Genomic DNA, 6000 nt, shown 5'->3' with positions numbered 1-6000 from the left:
GACACTCAGTTCGGGGGACGCCCGGGACGTACCACCGAGCAGGCCCTGCTGATATTAGCCAATGCAATCGACCGAGCGTGGTGTGGACAAAGAGTGGTTACCTTAGTGGCCTTCGACCTAAAGGGAGCCTTCAACGGGGTAAACCAGATAAGCCTAGACGCTCGTCTCCAAGCTAAGGGAATCCCTGCTGTTGCTCGGAGATGGATTGCAAGCTTCATGAGCAGGCGGCAGGCCAATATCAAATTCGACGACTACAGCTCCGAGGTAACGCTACTTCGCAACGCTGGACTAGCCCAAGGCTCCCCCCTATCGCCTATCCTCTTTGCATTCTTCAACTGCGACCTGGTCGATCAACCCGTTGACTTCCACAGTGGAGCATCAGCCTTCATCGACGATTATTTCCGCTGGCGGGTCGGCTGGTCCGCCGAAGAGAACTTAGCCAAAATCCAGTCCGAGGATATACCACGGATCGAAACATGGGCTCGGAAGACGGGGTCCAGCTTCGCAGCGGAGAAGACCGAACTCATACACATCACCAGAAAGAGAAGCGAACAATGCCAAGGCCAGATCACCATGAACGGCAAAACCATCACACCGTCAACAACCGCTAAGCTCCTAGGCGTGATCTTCGACCACGAGCTACGATGGAAAGAACACGTACAGCAGGTAGTTAAGCGAGCCACCAAGGTCAACATTGCACTTGGGGGACTGCGACAGCTCCGCCCGGAGCAGATGCGCCAGCTGTATGAAGCGTGTGTCGCACCGGTCGTCGAATACGCGTCGACGGTCTGGCACGACCCACTTCGAGACAAGACGCACCTGCGACACCTACGCACGGTGCAACGAGCAGCGCTCACCCGGATTCTCTCTGCCTTCCGCACCGTGGCAACATCCACGCTCGAAGTCGAGGCACATGTACTGCCAACCCATCTTCGCCTGCGCTATCGCGCCCAAACCACCATCACTAAACTCCATACGCTACCACGGAAGCACCCGATATGGGACACCTTACTTCGCGCCCAGAGACGACGTAATAACATCGGGACGTACGCGCGGTTCCCGCTTGCAGAAGCCCTAAAAACAATGTCCTTAGAGAGATTACACGAACTTGAAATGATCGATCCAACCCCACTTACCCCGTGGGGAAACGAGGCCTTCTCGAAGATTGAGATCGAACCCGACAGGGAGATCGCGATAGAGCGGGCGGTGGCGGCACGATCTAAGTCGGACGTCGTCGTCTACTCAGACGCCTCGGGACGCCATGGTCACCTCGGCGCTGCAGCTATAGGATTCAACAATAGCTCGCCAGAAACAACCGAAAGCCTACAAATCCAGGTTGGCCAGATGGACCGATGGTCAGTACATGCCGCTGAACTGATCGGAGTCTTGTACGCAATCAACCTCATCAACAAGATCGCCCTCCAGCGTCGGAGATCAACGAGCAAGCAGGCTAAATCCGCGACCATCCTCAGCGATAGTATGTCAGCACTACAAGCAATCCAGAACCCAGGGAACAAGTCGGGACAACAGATTATCCATTCTATCTTACGAACAGCCACGAACACCAAGACCCACGGCATCGCGATTTGTCTACAGTGGGTGCCCGGGCATTGCGACGAACCCGGAAACGAGGCGGTAGATCGGTTAGCCAAAGAGGCCGCCATACCAGGCCAAACCCACCCGTTCCACCCCTTACTATCGCGCGAGAGGGCCCACATCAGGAAGGGCATCTACGCTCAATGGAATAGGGAATGGAAAGAATCCCGGAATGGCAACCACCTTCGCAAGGTTGACAACTCACTACCTGCTAAATATACGAGACGGCTCTATGGAAACTTACCTCGAAACCGAGCGTACCTCCTGACACAGTTGCGCACGGGACATTGCTGGTTATCAACATACGCTAAGATGTTCCGTTTTCGTGATGACTACCGGTGTGTCTGCGGCGGGCGGGAAAGTGTGACCCACGTCCTCCTGGACTGCCCCGAGCTAAGACATCTGCGCCGAGAACTCCGGGAGAAGGTCGGGGACGCATTCAATAACATATCAACCCTGCTGGGAAGACTTCGAGAGAGCGACACTGCTCCGCGAGCCAAGACGGTGGAGGCCGTCTTGGACTTTGCAGAAGCATCACAACGGTTCCAAAGCCGCGCGCCATGAGGGCAACAATCCAAAAACAACGGCTACGAGGCCACGGCAGGCCCCAACGAGGCTCCAAGTTCGTTTAAGAAGTGGTACACGACACATGTACGTACATTGATATATAGTTGTTGTATGCTGCATATCGTTCGCGAGGGGTCAGCGTAAATGAAATCATCCATCCATCCATACTGTATTTTTCGTAGGAAATATCGCATGGTTTGAAGTGACAGGGCCAGAAAGGTGTATAAGCCATGATCCTGTGCGGAGCACTGACGGAATGCTGGTTCGGACTCACTCTGGTGCGCTGTCAAGGGTTTCCTGTCCATCATTAGCTTGTTGGTCGGCGAGACAATGCATGACTTACAGTACATGTTTTAAAAAAGACACAGGAAAGGGCTCCCTGGCTGGAGTAAATTGGACGGAACGCATGGATCTTTCTTTCGCATCGTCTTAGAGGTCAGTCTAGTTTCGGATAGGGTCGCGCTGAAATCTACATACCTGTATGGAAATCGCTCTTTTGCATCGATATTCAGGGACCGGACAGTGGTCGGTTGCTATGGTGGACAGATGTTCGCATAGATACATCGACCATCTAACATAAATCTGCTTCTTTGATCGGCTGCCATGGGTGGCATAGTGGACCTGGTGGGAATCTCGTTCTCACAAGCACTTTCTAGCTTGTCGGTCCACAGTGTATTTACAGATGTCAATACACTAGAAATTCCAGTAGGGATGAATGGAAGAACTTATCAGGTGCCTCAAATCGAGGGCCTACTCGATTTTAAACAGCGAGTGACAGTATTGTGGGACGAATTGCTGAGGGTAGAGGACGTATTTATAGGCTTCTCAGCTCCTGTCGCGTACGTGCTCTGCTAGGTGGCAAACATTGAAGGACACGATGTCTATCCTAAGTAGACCTCCGCAAAGCCCATAAATGGGCCCGGACCCTAGGCCCACGGCCCAACCCACGGTGGGCTATGGGCTCAACCTTCAAAGCCCAACCCAACCCACAGCCCACAGTGGGTTGGGCCGTGGGCCCCCATAAAAACCCATGCAAGCGCTGACAAAGCGGACTCTGTAATCGTTGTATTACGACCTTCCACCAATCGTATGAAGTTCAATTTTAAATTTTAAAATAAAGGGAATACTATGAGTACGCATGCTGATTTTGAACAAAAATCCGATCGGTGGGGGTCGAGATATAACCCAAAAGGTGAATGTTGATGTTTTGATGTTAGATATATATCTAGGTTTTATAGGGAAGCACCACCACTTTCTGGTGAACCTCTGTAATTTTGAAAATTTTTTAATACCGCGTTTTCTCGTGTTCTTTTACGTGACATAGAGAGAATGCTAGTAATTGATTCTAAATCATTAAATCTAATAAAATATTACCTTAGGCATCAGGGTAAGAAACGGACGTAAAACAGAAGTAATTTAATTAATACCAAAAAGGGGGTTCAACTTATCTTGGCATCCAAATTCTCGGCATGTTTATATTGTTTGGGGCCCATTTGGGCCCCCATTAACGCACAGTGGGCTCGAGGTACAAGCCCATAGCCCATCGATGGGCCTAAGGACCGGGCCCAAAACCCAACCCATTTGCGGGTTGGGTTGGGCTGGGCTTTGGGCTTTATGGGCTCTGCGGAGGTCTAATCCTAAGTGAGGCCTGATGTAACATATACCTCAACTACTTGCAGCGGAATTCTGGTGTCATTTTAGCTGCCCAGTGAGAAAAATGTGCAGAGTCATGTTGAAAATGAGTCAGTGAGGCGGTTAAGAAACGTTGGGTCACTGTTGAATCTACGGTCCTAATATTGAGGCAATGGAAGCTGTTCTTTCTTTGATTCTACCAACGGCACTCACTTTTTCATCCAAGGAACATGGAAATTTTCTGGCCTCGCTCGAGTGTTGATTGTCTGAGCCGTGTGTGGTTCTGTCCGTCTAGGCTGCGAAAAGCGTCAGGCCGCGGTCGCGCGGGCACGGGTACTCAACCAGTCAACCCGTTGAAGCTTGGCCGCCCTTGACGGGAGTCAACTTTTGAACTTGTGATCATGGTTGAGATAGATATCCTTTTTCGATTTTCTTTTTCTGTCCTCTAGATTTTAGTTTTTTTACGTTTGGGATTTCTGAGCTCTCAAACGAATGTTGAAATGCGTTGTGATTGAATTATATCCGTTCATCACCAGAAGCCACTAATATGAGGGCACATTCACCAACCATCAACATCACGAGATTAATCATCAACACCACATTGAACAGACTGCAAACAGAGTGCTGAGATTGAAAAGCTGACTACGCTGATTAACTTCCATGGTGAAAATGAGACTGAGTACCTAGCCACCGATGTCTTCTAGTCTATAAAAACCTCCAAGAATTAGTGGACATACTATTGCCCAGATACTCGACTTTCCCCTGCGATCAAGATGGATGCCCTTAACAGCACGCCAGACCAGGAAAAAGAAGGAGAACAACAGCCCAGTGCATTGCCAATCGTTTCTGAAAAAGAGAATTCGCAGGAGGCTTCTGATCATGTCCCTCCACTGGTAAGTAAAGCGGCTCAGCTTTCAATGCTCTAGCTGACCGTCGCAGCTCTCTCCCTTGCAACAGGAAGCAGAAACAAGACATACCTTGGTGACCGAGCCCTTCAACCTATTTTGAAGGTGCTAGCAGACCTTGAACGCGACGATCCCAAGTCCGCCTTTCCAGCAGGTCGAATTGTCGGGCTTTATCGACGCCTATGGGAGTCGTGCGTGTCCAAACACATCGATGGCCAGAAGCTAGAGCAGAGCAAACAGATATTGAAAGAGGCTAGCACACACCTGCTTAAAGAGAGGGATGGTCTTCAGCTTCGCCACGACAAGCAGCTGTCTCGGCTGCGCTTCTTCGAGCAGGCACTGGAATCATCTCGGGGTCGACTGACTTGCGTACTCAACGACTGGAACGACCCTCCCAGACTCAATCTACCAGAGTTCTTGGACAACGCAAGAGAAGGGTGAAGGATTGTATATTCTTGATTGTCCTATGTCTTACTTTTACATGAACGAAATGGGTTTAGCAAGCGTAGGTAGAAGGCAGTCATTATGTCGACGATATTGGGCCTACATCCTAAACATCACAGCAAATCACAAGGACACAAAGAGTCCAAGAAACACTGAAATATTAAACGCGTGAAAGATCGCGATTGGAGATGTTACCCAAACTCGTCACTATAAGCGAAGATTGGTAAGCGGTAGCAGACGTGGATCTTTTGTGTACGTGGTACGGTATCAAGGGACCAAGAGAGTGAAGCTGGCTCCCTTCTTTCATGAGGTAATATTCGACGATATCGGGCGTACCGGGAATGTGACAGCTGTGGCTGGATAGGGTCATAGCATGGTTAAGGTTGCGGAAGACAACAAAACGAATCCGATAAGAGCGATTTGAATCACAGTAGCGCAAACACTATCCCAGCCGTAAGTAGCACCGAAAACACCCTGTTCTAACAGTGCTGTGAATGCTGTGAAGTATGGAACTCGTCGGGATTCCGGAACTAGTCCCACCCTCATACGACGTTCGTCTCAAGAATCGTTTACAAGTGAGAGTAGGCAGAAACTCGTGATAGCACATATGGACACAATGCAGGGTATTCTTTTAGCTTGAGTAATAGATTCATATTCTCCAAGACTCTCGGATCATAGCACGATTCTTCACGCAAATCCAAACATAGAAAACAATGAAAGCGCGGTGCTAAAGCCATAGCAGGCTATGTACATCGAGCCGACTGGGAGCTGACCGATGGCCAAGCATGCCATGCAAAAGAGAGACTATTCCCAAGGCTATATAGCAGGTAAGGAACCAATAGACAAGGTTGTGTCC

Source organism: Penicillium canescens, assembly GCF_028828765.1.
Source record: "Penicillium canescens strain IBT 15451 chromosome Unknown utg000006l_segment0_segment0, whole genome shotgun sequence".
Lineage (NCBI taxonomy): Eukaryota > Fungi > Ascomycota > Eurotiomycetes > Eurotiales > Aspergillaceae > Penicillium > Penicillium canescens.
Note: the sequence above shows the minus strand (reverse complement) of the source record.